The sequence below is a fragment of the Lissotriton helveticus genome, chromosome 9 (genome assembly GCF_964261635.1).
Source record: "Lissotriton helveticus chromosome 9, aLisHel1.1, whole genome shotgun sequence".
Lineage (NCBI taxonomy): Eukaryota > Metazoa > Chordata > Amphibia > Caudata > Salamandridae > Lissotriton > Lissotriton helveticus.
Window position 1 is genome coordinate 714575596 of NC_136070.1, and position 22207 is coordinate 714597802.

Below are 22207 nucleotides of genomic sequence, written 5' to 3' on the forward strand. Positions count from 1 at the left end.
CAAGCTATCTGGAGACGCTTGTTATGAAGTTTCTAGAGTTCTTAAAGAAATGAAACTTCTTATTATTGATGAAGTAAGCATGGTATCCAATTTAATGCTTGCTTTTGTACATTTAAGAATGCAGCAGATACTTAAAACTGACTATGATATTTTATTTGGAGGGAAACATGTCATAGTTTTTGGAGATCTACTGCAACTAACTCCTGTGAAAGGACAATCTGTATTTGAAACTGTTACACATGAAGACACCAGAAAGTGCCTTGGCAGTATTGGAAATGTTAATATATAGTCACATTTCAAATATACTGAACTGATACAAAATATGCGACAGGCAAAGGATACTAAATATGGAAATATTCTTCAAGATATAAGGATTGGAAGACTAACTGAAGATGCAAAAGAAACTCTACAAACTCGATTACTTTGTAAGTTGTTTCCCAATGAAGATAATGTACCTGAGAAAATATATACTAAAGAGGTCAAAGATAAGTCAGTCATATGCTTGAATCCAACTCTAAAAGAATGCTCAGTTTTCAATGAGAAAATGTTGAAGTTGGAAAATGAAGAAATTAAGAAACTGGAAGCAAAAGATAAAATAGAGTATGAAGGAAGTACTATTGTTTTGTCTGATAAATTAAAGTTAAAATTGGATAGCCTACAGAAATCTATATCTAAAACTGCTGGTTTAGAGAAGAATCTGTATGTATGTTTAAATTGTCGGATTATTTTACGCAGAAATTTACTTGTAGAAAGAGGTCTGGTGAATGGAGCAATGGGTAATGTTGTTGGTTTTGTAAATTACCTAAATAGAGATGAGATTGAATTTTTACGAATAAAATTTGATGGAATTGAGGAAGTTCAACCAATCAGTCGCTGCTCAAGTCGTTTTTTACTTGTGAAAGACTTGTATGTCCGTCGGAAACAATTTCCAATTTGTTTGGCATATGCAGTGACTATTCACAAATCACAAGGTTTAAGTGTAGATTGTGCTTTGGTCAATATTGGAAATAGTGTATTCAAAGAGGGTATGGGATATGTTGCTTTATCACGAGTTAGAACTTTATCTGGCCTTTATCTAATTGATTTTGATGAGACAAAGATCAGTGCAGATTTAAAATGTGTGAAGGAGTATATAATAGGTTAAGAAGAGAATATGCTCCAAGTTTACCTCAATATCCTTTAATTAAAAAGAGTATAGTTGGTCAGAAAAGGAGAAATGAGGAACAATGTACTGAAGTAGTAGAGAAACGAAGAAAAAAAGATGAGACTGTCATTGGTAGGAGTAAGAAAAAGGTTAGTACTACAGAGATTGTTGGATTTAAATTTGAAAATAGGTCTGGTGTCAACTGCTATGCAAATGTAGTGGTTAATGTGTTTTTTTTACTAAAAAGTTTACAGCAACAGATTAGAGAAAATCAGGAGCAAACATTTTGTTGTTCTTTAAATTCTGTGTTTGAAAAATGTACCAGTGGTAATAGTGAAGTAGGAAGTGTTTCAGAAGTAAGGAATGTTTTAGACATATGTGCAGGACTAAATCAATTTTCTCAGAATATTCAGTAAGATTGTCAGGAATTTATTATGTATATGCTTACAGTTTTGGAAGAAGAAGGTGTAGGTATTGATAGTCTTTTTGGCCTTACTTATAAATGGGAACATATTTGCGATAATTGCTCATTTACAAGTAGTACTGACATACACACAGAATGATTTATATATTTAACATTACCTGATTGTAAAACAGTGTCCTTTAATAAACTAGTTAAAGATGCGTATCAGAACATGGTTTGTTCTCAATGTAATTCAGAAATGTTATCAACCTTATTTATCCATAGATATGGACAGTATGTAATTTTAATGCTTCAACGATGCAGAGCTGATGGAAGTAAATTGTCAACTTTAATTAAAAACTATGTGGCTTCTCAAATATCTATTTCTAGAAGAACATTTGTAACTGTAGCAATTATTTTTCATGAAGGGCCATCAATATCATCAGGACATTACATAGCTTATTTGAAGTGTCCAACTGGTTGGACTCTCTGCAATGATAGTCAATTAAGTTTTAAGAATCGTTTGCCTTCTGAGTTAAGAAATTCTTATCTGATATTTTTGCAACCAAAATTTCAGTGAAATTACTTGGTCTAGTCAGAGTAATACTGTAAAGATATGAAAATGTGTTGTTTAGAAATATCATGTGTTTAAGGGTGTTCAAATATAGAAATGAAACTTTTATGTGCCAAAGAGATAGCATAAGGTAAGGTTTCCTTAATGTTGATGGTACAGGACATGTTGGAATTAACTTATACTATTTGGCCACGCGGAAAACAATGAGATATGAAAATGTGGACTTAAGATAAATGTTTTTAGAGTATACTTACTTGGAAGCTTGTTGAGAGGTACTCAAAAGAAACAAATTAGCTCATACTATTTGGCCATGCGGAAAAGTATGAGATATCTAAATCTGGATTTGAGATAAATGTTTCTAGAACATACTTACTCGCAAGTTTGTTGAGCGGTACTCAAAAAATAACAACTTTACTCATAGTATTTGGCCATGCGGAAAAAAATGAGATATCAAAATGTTGACTTGAGATAAATGTTTTAAGAACATAGTTGCACGGTTATTTGTGGAGAGGTATTTAAAAGTAACTGGTATACTTTAATTAGTTTGTAATTGTGGAGTATGTGCTGTGCTTACTCAAGAAATTGCAATTTAGAGAAAAACATTTAAGACATGTTTTTTTCTAGGTATTCATGGTATGTATAGAGATCTTGTACGGGTTTTTTTAAATACAATCATTTTGATTGTGTTTTTCCCCCCGCTGTCACATGATGATTACTATTGAAATCACTGTTTATAGTGAAAATCAATTTATCTGAGGACAGCAAAAACAAACCAGTAAATATGTTGTCTAAGTTATTTTGTTACATAGGATTTAGAAATATGTATTATAACAGATTTCTTTATTGTCTTCCACAGATATTACATTTTTAAGGTAAGAACAACTAATCATATCTGAGAGTTTCGTGTACCTCTCTCTTATCCTTATTTTTTTCATCCTCTTCCTTTGTTAGTGGTGTTTACATTTGGTTATTCCCTTTAACTCATGCTTTTTATCTTACATCTTTTCTATTAGTATTCTATTCAGTCTTTCTTAGTCTTCAGTTTGTTACTTATGTTGCTTTAACGAGAGTCACCTTTATTGATCCTTTATCACCTTTGTTTTCTGAATCTTAACTTCTTTTTCTTACTGTACCTTACAATTTGTTCCCTTACTCTGCTTTCTTTAATTATACTCAATTTCCAAGCTAAAATCTATAGTTTAGTTCTCTCACCCTACTTCTTTTCTCTTTATCTGTCTCTCTTACACTCTATGTCTGTTTGTATTCCATTCATCTTCTGTTACTCAACCTTTTTCACTCTTTTTCTGTTAGTGTTGTTTCTTTATTTTATCTATGTCTTTGAGACATTTAGGTACTCTTAGTCTGTGTAGTTCACAGACTGTTTGTTTCGTGTATATTTATACTTTAAGAAATCAGCAACATTTCAGTGAGTTAGTTCACAAATGTGGATGTGTCAAAACATTACAGGTAAATGATATGTGTTAAAGAACTTTACAGCATATTATCAATGTGGTTTTATTCTGCAATTTTGAATTTAAAAGCCAAGATAGCAGAAATAAAATTATCTCCCTATTACCTAGCTGTCGCTAACACCAGTTAGCGACAGCTAGTAGGAGATAGCGACCATCTTGGGCCCCACTTTGCATGTCAGTGATATTTATCACTAATGAAATGCAAAGTGGGCGTGCCAAGATGTTAGCGACTGGAAACAGTCGCTAACATCGCTATCTCCTTTTACCAACTTTTGGAGATATTCGCGCTAAGCGCGAATATCTCCAAAAGCTAACACCTGCCCTGAGCAGTTCTTAGCCATGTTATCCAATGGGAGGTGGATAACATGGCTAAGAGCATTAGCTCGGTAATGCATGAATATCGCTGACTTTCCAGCGATATTCATGCATTGCGGTCGTTTTTTATCGCATTTGCTATAAACCTTGTTAATACCAATGTTTATCTGCGATAAAAATCGCCGCAGCTCTGCGGTAAAAGTTTGTCTCTAACCACGCAATAGCGATAATTATCGCTTTTGTTTGGTAATATGCCTTAGTGTTTCCTAATATGGCATGCTGGTGGTTTTACTTTTTTTTATCTAAGGCAATGCCTTCTGTTCGTTGAGGCAGGAAGCTCCTTTGAGAATTCCAATGTGCGGGAGGGGTGCTTCTGGTGCAGTAAAATCCAAGGCCGTTTTAGCATGGGCTGTGAGCCTTATCACAGGGGAGGAGCGCGCAGCTCTCTGAGATGGATACAGTTACACATAACAGGGTAGTGACGTCTGTGGAATTTACGGACGGTTGGTCACCCTAGTGTGCGCCGTGCCCTTGGCACCTCATTACGGCGGACTGTGGAGCCGCGGTGCACAGTTTGGGAATCAGTAGTTTTAGAAATAAAGTTTGATAATTTTAACACTCCTAAGCGTTAAAAATCGCCGTTGGTTGATGAAAAATTATTGGAAGTAAGCCAACATAGTGATAATTATTGCTAGTTGTTTACGGTAAGTAGATTTCTAAACGCAAAAAACGGGACATTAAATAAAAATAGACTATGACTATGATATTACTTCTAGTGATGATAGTGCATGTTAACATTACCGCGTGAAAACAAGCGTTCTTTTTATGCACTAATGTGTGCTTTGTAATTAGGAGAGGGGTTGATTTAGTTTTATTTTCCACACCTCCATGTTAACGCTACCAAATGCTTTATCAAAGCAGCCCGTGCAACTCGTACGATAAACAAGTTTATTTAAACTGTTTTCCTAACAATAGCTGTGTACGTGATAGTATTTTCGCCTTCAAAGAGATTTTGCTTGTAGTTTAACATACGCCTACTATGCATCTCATTAACTGTCTGTGCTGCACACATGCAAAGTGCCTTTACCGCAGGCGGTGTTATGACGTTCTAACAAAGGTGTTCAGGAACATTTACAAGGATACGGAAGACTTTATCGCTGCTTTGAACGGCAGGAAGTTCCCGATATAGGAGCGAAAACGGCGTCCATAATATGCTTTATAAATTGCAGTCGAACGTTATGTTAGATATAAAGGCTTATAACATACGTTTCAATTTGAATTTTTTAGAACATAGGGGCATATTATCAAGGACGGTCGATACATTTTCGCCGCTTTTATCGACAGGAAATTGCCGATAAAGCGGCGATAATGGGTTTGATAATATGCCGTATGGAAATCTTATTGAAGCCCATGTGAGATGTGAAAACATCTAATATATCTAATATGGGCTTCGATAGGAATTCCATACAGCATATTGTCAAGTCCATTATCGCCGTTTTATCGGTAGTTTCCTGCCGATAGAAGCGGCGATATTGTATCGTCCGTCCTTGATAATATGGCTCATATTATGAAGGCGATTATCGGCGCTTTTGTTACTGCGTTCTGCCGATAAAAGCGACGATAAATTATCACGTCTTCTTCATAATATGCCCCAAGTATTGCCGCATTCTTTAATTATTGTTCTGAAAATGCAGCGATACTTTAGCTTATGAATAGAGCTCTTTTTGGTATAATGAGGTAGTTCTGAAAAGAACTGTTTTTTTTTTTTCAAAAAGTTTTTTATTCTTTATAATTTGTAAAACTGGAACCACATTTTTGAACTGTAAAACAGGAACATAGGAAGTTGTGGAAAAATTAGCTGCATTCGAATCTTACATGGTCATTATATCTTCTTTCAACAAGAATGAGGCTCTGCTCCCCGAACACAATCAATCCTTTACACTTGTTGCATTTTATATGCACTTTCGACAAAAATGGTTTCAACTCCATGTCTGCAGTCGATGGAGATGTAGGTCGTCTGGTCGATGAAGTACTGGCCTCAGCTGGTGGTAGTTCTGTTGCCAGAGCTCTTGTCGCTGCCTGTGCATATTGCACAGGGTGGACTTGGCTCATATGTCTCTTCATGGTATGAATTGAAAAGGAATATTTTTTGGAAGGATTTCCTCTTGAAAGTACTGAGCTACAAATTGTGCAAGTTACTTTCGGAGCATTTACTTTTTTTTGGTCCGGAGGAAAGGTAAAGAATTGCCAAATGAAAGATTCCTTCTTTTTTTTTAAAGGAAGATGAACATTTTCTTCAGATTCCGAAGAAGAATTGCGTGCGGCAGCCATTTTAGCGAAGTCTCAGGAAAGATGATAAAGGTTGTTTCTCTCTTCAGCGCCAAATAGATAGTGAGGGAAGTTGGTGGTTTCTGGAAAATTGCAGAATAGAAACTACTATGAACCAATAGGAAGTGTTCTTTACACGTCACATGATTTGACATGCGCGTATTAGGACGTATACGCGGTGACGTATTCCGGACACCTACGTCAATTAGAAGTATCGGTCTAATTTAATGAAGTTTTAAAATGTGAAAAGGAGGAAAGGTATACATTCTCAAATGTTAAGTACCTTCATATGGGGTCACAAGAACAATGCCGATAAAGTTTCAAACCTTTTGTATTCTTTCAAAATACCGGGGTGCGCGCACTCGGTCGCGCACCTCAGTACGTTTTTCAACATTTAGTGACAAGTCTGAAAATGGTAAAATGAAGGTAAGGTAAAGATTTTGTAAACCTTTTGAGACTTACAAGGAGTCCCCAAGCAATTCTGACAGTGAAGAAAAGTTTGTAATACTATGAAAAAATTTCTCGAAAATCTATGATAAAACTATAGAACACATTAAAAAAATATTTTATATTTCGCAATTAAAAAAACCAATGAAATATAATGAAAAAAAATAAGTTATAAACAGCTTATACTTAGGAAGTAGGCTTTAAAAAACCTATGAAATTTACTGAGAAAACCATAGGTTTTACACACGTTATAGTTAGGAAGTAGCAATTAAAAAACCTATGAAATTCACTGAAAAAACCATAGGTTTTACACACGTTATAGTTAGGAAGTAGCATTTAAAAAACCTATGAAATTCACTGAAAAAACCATAGGTTTTACACCAGTTATAGTTAGCTCTAAATTTTACACGCATAAAACCATTGAAATTCCCACGTTATAGTTAGTTGGACTCACTATAACTTGTGCGTGCAATGCACTGCTGATGACGTCATATATTACATTACTCATGACATGGTCAGTGACATCACTCATGACATCACTGATGACACCATCATTGTGACAGAGTGACAGACCTCCTTTCACTGTAATGTAACCCTTGAAACACATATTCAAAAATGGAAACTAAAATTTTCAAACAAAATGGAGATACCCATACCAGTTACAACAACCAATTCAATAATTCCACCATCTATATATACATCCACTCATTCACCAACAGTTCTATATAGTCACTCATACATATACTCACTCATCATATGTAGTGATACACCTATACATCCTGTTACACACTGACAGGCATCCAAAAGTTACTCACACACATACTCACACATGCAAATAAACTATTGAACATCTATTCCTTTGCATATATAGCTATATACACACTACCACTTTACTTCTAAGGAAACTTACACATACTTACTCTCTTAAACAATCACTTATAGAAACACATAGTAATTTAAATAGGAACTCTTAGAATCCCTCACTCTCACATATACTCACTTATATACATCAATATTCACATATACTAGATTAAATCATATGTAGTTACTGATAAAGACACTAGTGAGACAGTCATTCACTCACTAACACACACATATACACACTCATCCACCCATTCAGTCCTGCACATGTGCAGTATTCAAAACACATACAAACAGAAAGTCAGTCATTTATGCATCTATGTGCTAAGTAATACCCCCACCAAATCATACAAACACTTATACTGATACTAAGAAAAACATCTAATAACCCATATACCTACAGATGTAGCTACACACCAACCCATGCAGCCACTTATACACAAAGTGTTACATTAATACATATATTTTAATATTTAAACATTACTCACTAATATTTATTTTTCAGAAAGACACACATTCACTGGATGGTGTCATCAGTGATGTCATGAGTGATGTCACTGACCATGTCATGAGTGATGTAATATATGACGTCATCAGCAGTGCATTGCACGCGCAAGTTATAGTGAGTCCAACTAACTATAGCGTGGGAATTTCAATGGTTTTATGCGTGTAAAATTTAGAGCTAACTATAACTGGTGTAAAACCTATGGTTTTTTCAGTGAATTTCATAGGTTTTTTAAATGCTACTTCCTAACTATAACGTGTGTAAAACCTATGGTTTTTTCAGTGAATATATATATATATATATATATATATATATATATATATATATATATATATATATATATATATATATATATATATATATATATATCTATATCTATATCTATATATATATATATATATATATATGCAGGTCCACAAAACGTAGCAAAACTACGTAAATGCACTCCCCTTGAAAGATCAGGAATCAAGATATCCTCAGCACAGTGCGCTTTTCCAAAAGTTCATGTTTATTTAAAGTGCAGCATCGTGACAAGTCATGGAATCACAAAACCCAACGCGTTTCAGCGAGGAAACTCGCCTTGATCAAAACATGAACTTTTGGAAAAGCGCACTTTGCTGAGGATATCTTGATTCCTGATCTTTCAAGGGGAGTGCATTTACGTAGTTTTGCTACGTTTTGTGGACCTGCATACAACGAAGGGGGACCTTTGCCCCTAAATGCACCGCTGTCACGGTGTCCCGGCGTTACAAAGGATGTGGATCTAATATATATATATATATATATATATATATATATTACCTACTGGCGGTCGCCAGTAGGTATATATAGTTAGGATTTTTTCTCTATGGGATTTTTGAAAATTCTATGTCTAATAACTTTGGCGTTTGTGGACGGAATTGGCTGAAATTTTCAGGAAAATGGCACATTTTGTTTCTGAGCAGCCCTTGAAAATTTGGGGGGGGTTTGTCAAGGGGGGGGCCGAGAAAAAAGGGGGGTCCCAAAACGTGTTTTTAACATTGAGTTTTCCATAGGGCGGTTGGCCTCACTTTTAGCCCGAACGGCTGAATGGATTTGCACGAAACTTGGCAAAATTGTAGGGACTGGTAGCCCGATGTGCCTTTTGTAGGTCTCAATATATGTGCTCCAGTGGATTTTGAGAAATTAACGTTTAAAAAAAGATATATATCTGTAACAGCGGACCGGGCAGCGTCCCAGGACGCGTACTTTTCGCGCAACGGAGCTTTGTGAAGCGAAGCTGATTGGTTCTCTGGCGTCTGTCAACATTCCAAAAAGTCCGTAGCGGCCGCCATCTTGTCTCTCGGTAGGATCGAGAGACAAGAGGAGGCCAAAACAAAGGGGGAAATAACCATAAGGGGGCATAGTAGATCCTCGCTGACCCCCTAGGTTTGATGTGGAGGTTTTAAAAGGGCCCCGCGGGGCAAAAAAAATAATAATAATATTAATCGAACGGCTGAATGGATTTGCACGAAACTTGGCAAAATATTAGGGACTGGTAGCCCGATGTGCCTTTGCTAGGTCTCAATATATGTGCTCCAGTGGATTTTGAGAAATTAACGTTCAAAAAAAGATATATATCTGTAACAGCGCTCCGCTTCGCGTAACGGAGGTTTGCGAAGCTGATTGGTCATTCTGTCAGTGGGCTATAGTTGGGCTACATCTGGCTGATATTTGGGCTACATTTGTTTTTTTGTGTGTCTGGCGGCCATCTTTGGGCTACATTGGGCTACATTGGGCTTCATTGGGCTACATTGGGCTACATTTGGGCTCCAACATATATATAGGCCAATGTAGCCCAATATATATTTTTCAAAGTTAATTTTCGTAAAAACCACTGGAGCATATATCTTGAGACATAGCAAAGGCACATCGGGCTACCAGTCCCTACAATTTTGCCAAGTTTCGTGGAAATCCATTCAGCCGTTCGAGCTAAAAGTGAGTCCAACCGCCCTATGGAAATGAAGGAAATGAATGGGTAATTTGTAATTAGCAAATAGCTAATCGCAAACTAGGAATGGTAAAGAATCGCTATTTATTCCTTAAAGTTCGCTATTTAGGAAATGCAAAAAACTTTGATGATACATATGGCGGTTCATCTCTAACAAGATAAGAAGCATAGGGATACATTTATGATGACTGGCGCATCACCAGGGATGTGTTAGTCATTCTGTGCCGCTGTTCCGTCACCTATGGTGTGCTGCATTTACAATGCGGCGCATCATGGGGCAAAAACAGCACAGATGCGTGATGTATCTGTGCCGTAAAGGTGGCGCATTGCTGGAGTTGTATCGCAAGTGTGATGAAGCTCCAGCAAGGGTCGGGGGTGCCCCTGTCGCAGGGTTTCTGTTCTCACACAGAACTGTGGACAGAGGATTGGAACCTCGGCGAAATAGGGTGTCCCAAAACTCACGTTAGTAATCAAAAACTCCTTAGCAAGCTAGGTACAGTGTCACATTGGATATAACAAACTCTCAATGTTTAGACAATCCAGAATATGAACTTATAGTACCTCAGGATACGTGGAACTCATGAACAGTCGGTCGTTATATATTTCTTAGAAACCAGAACATGGAGTTAAGAAGAACACATGTGTATTTGAAATGTTTATTTACTAATGCCGTCTTCTCAGGCGTAGTATCTTAGATAATACAAGTACACATATTATCAGTAGCAAAATTACCAGCATAGTTACTAGTACATAAAAAGCGAATGGTGATAGTATGTTAACATGCTGTAAATGAATAAGAGTTAGCAACACTTATAAGCAGCCGCGGGCCGTGGAGGGAGTTACGGTGAGGCAGGGAGGCGGGGAGGGGGAGAAGCAGGGTGGAGAATACAAGTACACATATTATCAGTAGCAAAATTACCAGCATAGTTACTAGTACATAAAAAGCGAATGGTGACAGTATGTTAACATGCTGTAAATGAATAAGAGTTAGCAACACTTATAAGCAGCCGCGGGCCGTGGAGGGAGTTACGGTGGGGCAGGGAGGCGGGGAGGGGGAGGGGCAGGGTAGAGAGGGCTCCACCCTGCTTCTCCCCCTCCCCGCCTCCCTGCCTCACCGTAACTCCCTCCACGGCCCGCGGCTGCTTATATCTCACCCTCCCTAATACACATATTATATTATTTGCTAAGAAGGTCTCTTTGTGTTGGTTTAGGGCGTGCCCATACTTTAGTGTCTTAGATTTGAAGGAATCACATCAGCATACACCAGCTCTCTCTTCATGTGAACCGCATCAACTGTTGTGTATGTGTGTTCGGCAAAGCAATATAAAACCCGCCTCATGCCCAGAATTGGCAGAAGCTGCACTTATGTTATGAGTATGAAGTCGTGGAGATCAGACCTCATAACAATTCTGTATCGTGTTGTTCTTGAGACTTCAGCACTCGCTGTACAGATATAGTTTAACAAGCAAAGCAGATAGTAGAGCAATAACATATTATTCTCATGTAAACCACGATGAACTACTAGGTGGAAAGCTAAAGCAACAACTAAGTGTCGTGTGCAGAAGTTGCAAAAAAGGAAAAATGGCGTTTAAACCGGTAATGAGCCCATGCTAACTTAACACGGTGTAAAGATATCCAGGACCTAGATGACACCTCCCCATGATCCGGAAACGAACTGAATAAGATAATAGAAGTGCCATCTCATGAGAGCAGATTGCAAGTTTATATGTGGACGGTCCGCAAGGTAAAGCATTAAAAACTAGGAAAATTTAATGCTAAAGAAAAATAAAACAGCCAAGTACTTTATCGAGTCTTAAGCCAATAGGCAAGGTAAATAATAAAAACTTGACAAATAAGTCAATGAATTGTCAATGAAATGCTAGTACTCAGCATATCAAACATGAAAAAGGTCTATGACATAACTGTGTATGCAAAATAAGCTGCAACAGCCTCCAATAGGAAGTCACCGTCTTCATCCGAAAACAGTTCAGCCATCCAATTTAAAAGCGGAAAAGAACATACGCGCTCTCCCAGCACCGGATCCTCTATCACCATCAGAGGACAGCTCGGTGGGTTTTCAAGAAAGCTCTGTTCCAAGAAAGACTGTGCTGCCGCCAATAAATTCCAGGGACCAATTAGTCCATGCATCAATGCCACAGCCATAATCCTTTCGCCAGGACAAACCAACTCGTGAGTAATGATAGGAGTCATCAGCTGATTAAAGTCGACGTCAGGAGAAACCGGTCCGCAGAGACACAAATCAATGGCCCAATCGAAATCACAGGTCAGGCAGTGAAATACAGGCTGGACACAGGTGAAGTAGGAGAATCGAAAAGATAATCCATATGCCGTGCTTAATATCGCCAACGGCATTGTGCCATAATATTCTAGCATGAGATTGCGGAACAGTGTCAGCAGCTGCAGGGTGGGAGGTTGCATAGGAGGGACATCCATATTTAAAAATGTAAAAAAGCACAAGAGCGTCCGCTGGTAATGCAAGTAAAAATGCCAATCCACGAAGCAGAGTGGAGAAAATAGAATGAAAGAAAGCAGGGATGACTCCAAAGATTTTCTCAAATGAAGTCACGAGACCACTGGTAACAACTTTAAAAAAGTGCGCCAGGGTCTTTGTGGAGGATGCGTTAAAGATAGTCCGAACCATCTTGCTGAAATTGAAAGGCAAATCTGAATTGAAAAGGGTCTGCACCTCTGTACGGGTGTTCGCTATGTGAAGCACGAAAGTTTCACGGGCCGAACTCAAGGCCACCTCTCTCTGAGACAAAAGAGCTCTTATTCTTGCCATGCCGTTGAAATCTCTCCCAAGGTTGGTATTTGTGGCCAGATTGAAAACTCCCTATGTTCATGTGTGGGAGAAAATAGAACATTTCTGCAGCAAATAACCCGTTCACTTACTGTTACGATAAAAGGAATACTTTTAATTAACTCAGAACAATCTTCATTATTGAGCATCAAATAACTACCATTTTCCAACAACTTGAACGTGGGGATGATAGCAGGAACTGGCGTGCCTTGCAACACGCAAGCCATATTTGGTCGGTGTTTGTTGCATGAACCGTGTAACTGTATGTGCCTACACATTAGTGAATGATCTGGCGTCTCAGTGCATTCCTCTCCATTCAGATAAACTTCTTGATCATCTTTGAAACATCTGTATGTGTATGGAAGTGACCAGACCTCATGAAGAAAAGCACTACCTAAAGGTTCATAACGACCTATTGGTATATATTTCATACAATTTGAAAACTTATATAAAGCAAAAGGCAGCGTTATTAAACCGTGGATAAGGCACGTTGCCAAAAAACCCGCAATCCTCTGCTGATGATGTCACTGAGCATGTCATGAATGATGTAATATGTGACATCATCAGCAGTGGATTACGGGTAATAGTATCTCTAGTTTACTCCCCTATAGCTGTCTTTCTTTTAACATAAGTGTCTGTTTCCTTCCCTTATACTTACTGTTTTTGGTTCGCTTCCGGTTCGCGTACCGGCGAGCGAACTGGGAAGCGAACTAAGAGAAATAGAGGTTGGCACAGTTCCAAATATTGTACCAATTTTTTAATAACGGGGAGGTAGTTCTGAAAAGAACTTTTTTTTTATTGTTTTTGTTGTTTTAATTTTTTTTTATTATTTTTCGGAACATTTTTTTACTTTTTTTGAATTTTTCTGAACAGTTTTATATTTTTTTGGGTTTTTCTTGGAGGGGGCAATGAAAACGATTCATTGTAAAGGGCTCAACAGGAGCAACAAAACAAAAAAAAAGTATTTATTATTTTGGGCGTTTCGTACAAACTTGCATATGATAGTCAATAGCTCTGTTGATCAGAGTGATGCTTCTTTCTCCGTAGCAAATGAATCCATCGCAAAATACGCAGGTGTGTTTTACTTCACCAAATCTCATTTGTATATTTGGCACCATCTCCCTGCCCTCTGGTCCCGTTACTTCCGGTACAACAGATCTTCTGGCCATAATAGGGAGATTATCTAGGTCGTTCCGAAACTGTGCAGCACTGTAGTTGTTAGGATGCCACCTAGTCATATGGCGATGCATTGTGTAGTTTCCGAAACTGTATTTTTTCTCGGTTCCTCTGGACAGTCTATCTTGACATATAAGGCAAGTTACGTATCTTGCATTTACTTTTTTCTGACCTTTGGGAATTTTAAAAAATTGCCAAATGAAGTTTTCTTTCCGGTGAGACGTCCTGGGTTCCTCAGGCAAAAACTGCCTCTCTTCCTGCTCTTCCTCATCTTCCTCTTCTTCCTCTTCTTGCTGAATTATAACTTGAGCAGGTGGTCCACTCTTCCTTGGATGTGGTGGAGGTGGTGGGGAAGCACCAGCTGAAGCTACTAAAGAAGCCATTGCTCAGTGATCACAAAGGGTCTTTCTCTCACAATGATGAAAGTCAGAGTGAGGAAAGAAGGAGGGATTTTCATCATTTGGGAAAAACAAGAGTTCTCAACCAATCAAAAGTGTTCATTTTAGATTATATGACCTAGTCTTACATCATTAGGAAACCAAAAGTGAAATGAACCAATGAAAAGTGTTATTACCAAGTCACATGACTTGCTGTGTTTACGTTAAGCGCTTTGCAGGGCCTCCCGGTTTGCTTCCAGAAACCTGCGCTTTGCGACTCGCTTCGCGTACCAGTTCGCTAACGTAGCACGTCATATGACGTATCACGCGACAACGTGAAACGTCATGCGGACGGGAGGCGTCACGATGTTGTTTTCTAACGCGGCACTTGCGGTAAAGAAACGTTTACCGGCTCGCGGTCTATTTCGCGGCATCAAGGTCAGCTAACGGGAAGCTTCCCGATTCGCGAAGCGGGAACGAAGAAAAAAAAAAATTAAAAAAAAAAATTATTAATAAACATATAAAATATATTTTTGGATTTAAAGAAGAATACATTTTACAGCTACAGATATTAGCTGTTAAAAAACCAATGAAATTCACTGAAAAAACCATAGGTTATAGACCATATATAGTTAGGAATTAGCATTTACAAAACCTTGAAAATTCACTGAAAAAACCATAGGTTATAGACCATATATAGTTAGGAATTAGCATTTAGAAAACCTTATTTTACTCACACAAAACCATTGAAATTCCATATATAGTTAGTTGCACTAACTATATATCGCGCACCCGCAATCCACTGCTGATGATGTCACATATTACATCATTCATGACATGGTCAGTGACATCACTGATGACATCACTGATGACATCTCAAATGACATCACTGATGACATCACTGATGACATCTCAAATGACATCACTGATGACATCATGACACACCAATACCAGTTACTACATACGCACTCACTGATTCCTACGTCTACACACACATTCACTCATTCACCCATACAATAACTCATACATACAGTCACTTATTATTACAACACTATCATATGCACTCATACACCTATGCAGACAGTCACACACTGCCACTCATCCATGGAGTTACTCACACACCAAGTCAGTCCTGTAAAGAATCAATCACACTTCCATTTCTTCATCTATACAGTTAAACACAGAACACCATACTTCAGTGACATCACTGATGACATCACTAATGACATCTGAAATGACATCACTGATGACATCTCAAATGACATCACTGATGACATCATGACACACCAATACCAGTTACTACATACGCACTCACTGATTCGTACGTCTACACACACATTCACTCATTCACCCATACAATTACTCATACATACAGTCAGTTATTATTAGAACACTATCATATGCACTCATACACCTAGTCAGTCCTGTGAAGAATCAATCACACTTCGATTTCCTCATCTATAGTTAAACACAGAACACCATACTTTTCACACATATACTAACACATACTTACTCTCTTATACAATCACTGATACAAGTACACATTGACATGCACAGAGTCACACACCTCCCAGCCAGCCACACACACACTCAGTCTTCCATACATCCAGTCATTCTTCAATATGTAAAACGTATTTAAACTTTACAAAAACACACAGACACTAGATGATGTCATCAGTGATGTCATTTGAGATGTCATCAGTGATGTCATCAGTGATGTCACTGACCATGTCATGAATGATGTAATATGTGACATCATCAGCAGTGGATTGCGGGTGCGCGATATATAGTTAGTGCAACTAACTATATATGGAATTTCAATGGTTTTGTGTGAGTAAAATAAGGTTTTCTAAATGCTAATTCCTAACTATATATGGTCTATAACCTATGGTTTTTTCAGTGAATATATATATATATATATATAGATATATATATAGATAGATAGATATATAGATATAATCACTAAAAAACATAGGTTTCAGGGACATTATAGTTAGAAATTAGCATTTAAAAAACCTTAGAGAGTCACTGAAAAAAAACAGGTTTCAGGGACGTTATAGTTAGTTGGACATTTCATTCGTACAAAACCAGAGAAATTCGGCCATTATAGTTAGTTGAGCTAACTGTAACTTGCGCCCCCGCAATGCACTGCTGATGATGTCACATATTACATCACTGATGACATGATCAGTGACATCAGTGATCACATCTCAAATGACATCACTGATGACATCACTGATGACATCGCTGATGACATCATCCAGAGACTGGGTGATTTTTAAAAGTTTAGGAATGTCAATTATAGATATGCAAAGGTGTATTGAAGAATGAGTGGGTGTATGAGTGTCTGAATGGATGATTTAGTGGGTGCATGACTGACTGAGAGATTAAACGTGTCTTAGTGAATGCATGGGTGAATGACTAATCTGTGTTAATGTCTGTCTCAGTTTGTCAATAGGTGTGTAAGTGGCTGCATGGGTTGGTGAGTAGCTACATGAGTGTCCATATGGGTTAATGATTGGTTTGTCTGATTACCTGTATGGATGCCTGGGTGTCTTTGTGTTGTCACCCCCTCCATGGATGTGGGCGTGGGTGATTCAGTGGGTGTATAGATGATTCATGGGTGTGTCTACAAGGGGCTGTAGGGGTGAGTGAGTGTGTGATTGTGTGTATGGCTGTGTTGGTGAGTGAATGGATGTCTCTGGTATATGTGTGAGTAACTACATATGTGAAAAACAGTATATGTGAATGCTGGAGTATATACATGACTGTATGTGAGAGTGAGTGGTTGTGAGAGTGGCTGCATGGATGAGTGTGTGCTTGTGTCAGTGATTGCATGAGAGAGTACGTACGTGTTAGTATCTGTATGAATAAGTGAGGTGGTGTCTGTGTAACTGTATTGGTGAGTAAATGGCAGTGTGATTGTGTCTTTGGGTGACTGACTAGGTGTGTGAGTATCTCTGTGGATGAGTGGTAGTATGTGAGTGTCTGTATGGGTGTATGATTACATATATCAGAGGCTGTATTGATGAGTGACTGTATCATGAGTGAGGGGAAGTGTGTAGACCTATGAATCAGTGAGTGGGTATGTACTTACTGGTATTGGTGTTTCCATGGTTTCGAGAATGGTAGTCTGTATTTTAGAGTGGGTGTATGAAAGGTTATATTAGGATGTGAGGAGGTGCATCAGATATTAAGTGGATGATGTCATCAGTGATGTCATTTGAGATGTCATCAGTTATGCCATCAGTTATGTCACTGACCATGTCATGAGTGATGTAATATGTGACGCTATCATCAGTGCATTGTGGGGGCACAAGTTATAGTTAGCTCAACTAACTATAACAGCCGAATTTCTCTGGTTTTGAATGAGCAAAATGTCAAACTAACTATAAAGTCCCTGAACCCTGTGTTTTTTTCAGTGAATTTCTAAGGTTTTTTATATGCTAATTCCTAACTATAACATTCCTGAAACCTATGTTTTTTTCAGTAAATTTCAAAGGTTTTTTAACTGCTAATTCCTAACTATAATGTCCCTGAAACCTCTGTTTTTTTCAGTGAACTTCTATGGTTTTTTTTTTAAATGCTAATTTCTAAATATGCCTCTATAGGTAGGACATGTGCGAAAGAGGAAGTAAGATGCAAAAAGAAGCAAGAGAAGTGCAAAAAGAACAAACAAAGGTGCAGAAAGAGGCCTACTTTGACTGTACATTACAACAGACTCATACAAAGTAGCCTAATCACTAATCCTTCTCCCAAGATGTCTTAAATCTCACTTGTCTTTTTAAGGTTCACTATTAATCGACTGCTTAGGATGTTAGTCCTACCTACCAAATATAAAACAGCAATCCTAAGCATATCACTTTTGTAAGTCAGACCAAGTTTGTGAAGGTATGCATGTGTGTCTTTGCTTTCACCGAGTGACATATTACATACAAATAAACATAGAAATACTTGAAAACCTGTGTTTCAAACAGCATACTCTGTCAATATGTGTACAAAAAGGTGTATGCATTTCTTTCTGCTCATAATACAGGACGCATGGCTATTCAATAGTAAATTTGAGGGGCTCTATAACACCTATATACATAAGACATGTCTGCCTGTGCAACTGAATGACAGAGCAGAACTGAGAACATTTAACCACCTAAAGAAGAAGGTAGTCTACCCACTTTTAAGCTACCATCTTCAGATGCATAACACATGTGAGAATACATATACAAGTAGACAAATACCTCAGTCACAAGAGCACGCAGACCTTTAAACTTGAAAGATTGCATTTCCCGCTTGAGTACAAAAAGAGGCAAAACAGAAAGAAGCAAGAGAGTGCAAAAAGAAACAAAAGAATTGCAGAAAGAAGGAACAGAGGTACAGAAAGAGGCAAGAGGGGTGTAGAAAGAGGGAAGATGCATGCAGAAAGAGGCACAAGGGTTGCAGAAAAAAGCAAGAGAAGTAAAGAAAGAAGCAACACAGATGCTGAAAGGCAGATGAGGGAGGGAGAAAGAGGCAAGTAAAGGACAGAAAGAAGCAACAGAGATGAAGAAAGAAGGAAGAGGGGTGAGAAAGAGGCAAGAGGGGTGAATAAATAAGCAAGAGGTGCAGAAAGAAACAAAAGAAGTGCACAAAGAAGCAACAGAGGTGAAGAAAGAGGCAAGAGGAGTACAGAAAGAGGAAAGAGGGTGCAGAAAGAGGCACATGGCGTACAGAAAGAAGCAAGAGAGGTGCAGAAAGAAGCAAGAGACGTGCATAAAGAAGCAACAGAGATGCAGAAAGGGGGAAGTGGGGTGAAGAAAGAGGCAAGAGGGATACAGAAAGAAGCAAGAGAGTTAGAGAAAGAAACAAAAGAAGTACAGAAAGAAGGAGAAGAGGTGCAGAAAGAGGCAAGAGGGGAGCAGAAAGAGGAAAAGGGGGTGGAAAGGGGGTACAAAAAGAGGTATAAGGGTTGCAGAAAGAAGGGACAGATGTGCAGAAAGAAGCAAGAGAAGTGCAAAAAGAAGCAACAGAGATGCAAAAAGGGGGAACAGGGGTGTAGAAAGTAGCAAGAGGGGTACAGAAAAAAGCAAGAGTGGTGCAGAAAGAAACAAAAGAAGAGCAGAAAGAAGGAACAGAGGTAGAGAAAGAGGCAGAAGGGGTTCAGAAAGAAGGAAGAGGGGTGCAGAAAGATGCACAAGTGGTGCCGAAAGAAGCAAGAGAGGTACAGAAAGAAGCAAGAGTAATGCACAAAAAATCAACAGAGGTGCAGTAAGAGGCAAGAGGGGAGCAAAAAGAGGGAAAAGGGGTGCAGAAAGAGGCACAAGAGTGCAGAAAAAAGCTAGAGATGTGCAGCAAGAAACAAAAGAAGTGCAGAAATAAGTAACAAAGGTGCAGAAAGAGGCAACAGGGGTGAAGAAAGAGGGAAGAGGGTAGAAAAAGAGGCAAAGGGCTGCAGAAAGAAGCAATAGAGCTGTAGAAAAAAACAAAAGAAGTGCAGAAAGAAGGAACTGAGGTGCAGAAAGAGGCAAGAGGGGTGGAGAAAGAGGGAAGAGGGGTGCAGAAAGAGGCACGAGAGATGCAGAAAGAAGCAAGAGAGTTGCAGAAATAAACAAAAGAAGTACAGAAAGAATGAACAGAGGTGCAGAAAGGGACAAGAGGGGTGCAGAAAGAGAGAAGAGGGGTGCAGAAAGAGGCACAAGGGTTGCAGAAAAAAGGAACAGAGATGCAGAAAAAAGCAAGAGAGGTACAGAAAGAGGGATGACGGGTAGAGAATGAGGCAACAGACGTGCAGAAAGAAGCAACATAGATGCAAAAAGGGCGAACAGGAGTGGATAAAGTAGCAAGAGGGATACAGAAAGGAGCAAGAGGACTGCAGAAAGAAACAGAAGAAGTACAGAAAGAAGAAACAGAGGTACATAAAGAGGCAAGAGGGCTGCAGGAAGAGGGGTATGAAAGAGGCATGAGGGGTATGGAAAGAAGCAACAGAGGTGCAGAAGGAGGGAAGAGTGGTGGAGAAAGACAATAGAAGTACAGAAAGAAGCATCAGAGATACAGACAGGGGAAGAGGGGTGGAGAAATAGGCAAGAGTTGTGCAGAAAGAAGCAAGACAGGGGCAGAAAGAAACAAATGAAATGCAGATAGAAGGAACAGAGGTGCAGAAAGAGGCAGGAGGGGTGCAGAAAGAGAGAAGAGGGACACAGAAAGAGGCAAGAGAGGTGTAGAAAGAAGCAAGAGAGGTGCACAAAGAAGTAAGTGAGGTGCAGAAACAGGCAAAAGAAGTGCAGAAAGAGGCAAAAGAGATGCAGAAAGTAGAAGAGATGTGCAGAAAAAGGCAAGTGAAGTACAGAAAAAGAAAGAAAGGTGCAGAAAGAAGCAACAGAAATGCAGAAAGGGGCAAGAGAGGCACAGAAAGACGCAAGAGAGAGTGGCTTGTACATAATTAGTACCAATTTAACACCCACATTTAGCAGTACCTAACAGGTGACCATTCTAGGTTTGCAGAGGACCTTCCACCACGCTGTAACACTTGTTGCTCCATTTTAGGTAACGTTTGAGCTAGAAATAATGCTTTTTTTGTTCAAATCTGCAGATTAGGCAGCATATGATGTATTATGTGGCTAATGCGGAAAATGTATAATTGTGCAAAAGTCGGTGCAGCCAAACAGCCGCATAATTCCAGTGTCCCTGCTCATTCTTCTGACTAGGTTCAGAAGTGCTCCTCAGCGATTCCTTCAATTTTTTTTCTCATTGAGTTCATAGTTTAGCTTCTATGGAAACGTGGAAGACTAAACCTGATGTTACCACCCCACAACACAGATTACCATTCCACATAATTACTCTCTATAACACATAATTTCACTCCACATAATTCCTATACACTAAATACCACATACTTTCTATCCACATAATTTCACTGCACTTCATACCACATAATTCTACTACAGACAACATACATCCACTCCACTCCAAAAAACATTAGTAAAAACATTTAAATTTACAACGCAAATAGGTCGTATATTACAAATGCTTCATTAACTGGTAGTCGTGTTTGCAGAGTGGTAGAGAAAGGGGGCTGGGCCTCCAACCAGTGCTCAGGAATTCTGCTGCAGAGGACTTATAGAAGGTACCAGGAGGGCTTCTTGACCCCCAAAGTCCCTTAGGAGTAAAGTTGACTTCATCCACCGACCAGTACTGTTCCAGGAGGCATGTTTGCAGAGTTGTGGAGAAAGGGGGGTGAGGTTTCCGAAGTTCTCTTAGCAATTCCACTGTGTAGGACTTAATGGAGGTAACAGTAGGGGTAGTTGGGACCCAAGAACAACCTTGGGGGCCAACTACCCCTTCTATTACCTCCAGTAGGTCCCACATAGCAGCATTGCTAAGTTCTCATAGCAAACCACACCCCATTTGCCCACCACGTTCTGCAAACATGCTCCCTGGCACGGTCTTGGATGGGGATTAATTCCACTTCGCTGCTGGGTTTCCTTAGGAGCCAACTAGGCTACCTGATACCTCCAGTATGCCCCAGATAGTGGGATTGCTGATAGGTGGACACAGGTCATGCCCCCTTTGTCCATCCCTCTGCAAACGCGCCTCCTGGTGCGCTCTTGGTTGGGAAATGAAGGCCCATTGCCTCCTGAGGGTCCCTGGGGGCCAAATAGCCAACCAGGTATCTCCAGTAAGCCCCACACAGCTGGACTGCTGAGAGTGGTCTAAGGCCATGCTCCCGTTTTACACCACTCTGCAAACGCACCTCCTGGTGCACTGCTGTTTGGGGGATGAAGTCCACTTCAGTCTTGAGGTCCTCATGACACAAGAGGACCTCATCGCCCCACCAGCAGTGCA